Source organism: Somniosus microcephalus, unplaced genomic scaffold (assembly GCF_052327205.1).
Source record: "Somniosus microcephalus isolate GS21.2 unplaced genomic scaffold, FLI_Smic_1.0 unresolved_chr4, whole genome shotgun sequence".
Lineage (NCBI taxonomy): Eukaryota > Metazoa > Chordata > Chondrichthyes > Squaliformes > Somniosidae > Somniosus > Somniosus microcephalus.
In genome coordinates this window covers 10,904,194-10,905,077 of record NW_028225182.1, presented here as the reverse complement: position 1 = coordinate 10,905,077, position 884 = coordinate 10,904,194, and the positions used below count along the sequence as shown (strand labels likewise).

The 884-nt window shown below is 44.0% G+C and overlaps 1 non-coding gene across 1 annotated transcript; it reads left to right on the top strand.

Annotated features, from left to right (window-relative positions):
- Window positions 1-267: 267 nt before the first annotated feature.
- trnav-uac (transfer RNA valine (anticodon UAC)) lies at window positions 268-340 on the top strand. Its single transcript has one exon. It is a non-coding gene; the product is annotated as a tRNA-Val (tRNA).
- The last annotated feature ends 544 nt before the right edge of the window (window positions 341-884 follow it).

The window sequence follows — 884 nt, the reverse complement described above, 5'->3', positions numbered from 1 at the left end:
CAATGAAAGAAGTTTTCAGTGAAACGATTTGGAAGTATGTGTTACTCGTATTTGTAGCTTTAACAAAAGTTTGTGACGTTTGACTCCCGCTCATGTCTCTTGTTCCTCTGTTGAATAACAAAGGAGGGGCTGACGTTGACCAGACTGCACTGCGCCTGATATTTCTGAGCTCCTCCTTTATATTGACTGATGCTGTTTCAGCTGAACCAATCAGCACAGAGGGGCTTCCCTGGTCAGTTCCCCTCTCTTGAAGATACGGACCCCGCAGTTTCCGTAGTGTAGTGGTTATCACGTTCGTTTTACACGCGAAAAGTCTCCGGTTCGAGCCCGGGTGGGAACATCATGTTTAATGCTGCTGTGGATGAACAACCAGCGGGTTTAATTTAAGTTACAAAAGAAAATTATTGCAAATGCTGTAAATCTCAAATAGAAACGGAAAATGGTGGAACTTCTCAAGAGGTCAGGCAGTATATGTGGATAAAGAAACAGAGTGAACGTTTCAAGTCGATTACACTTCTGTTAGAATTGGGAAACGTGAGAGATGTATGGCTAGTTTATTCTCCTGTCAATAGGGCTACAGCGGCTCCTCCCTTGTTCTTTATTTAACTTCACTAATCAGATACCTCTGAGTGAGAGAAAACTGAGCCACAGTGAGGCCCATTTCATCGTTTGTTCCCTTTTAAACCCTGGAATCTCCGAATCCCTGAAGTTCAGAAATGTAATTCATTGATCTGCAGGGTGGCCGTCAGCGAGAAGCCTTTTCTGTCCGGATCCGGGAGTGCAGCTGGATTCAGGATCAAGATTGCCGCTACTGGCGATAACTTTTTGTTGGGTAAGGTTATTACGGGTTAAGGAAACAAAGCGGGTAGATGAAATGAAGATAC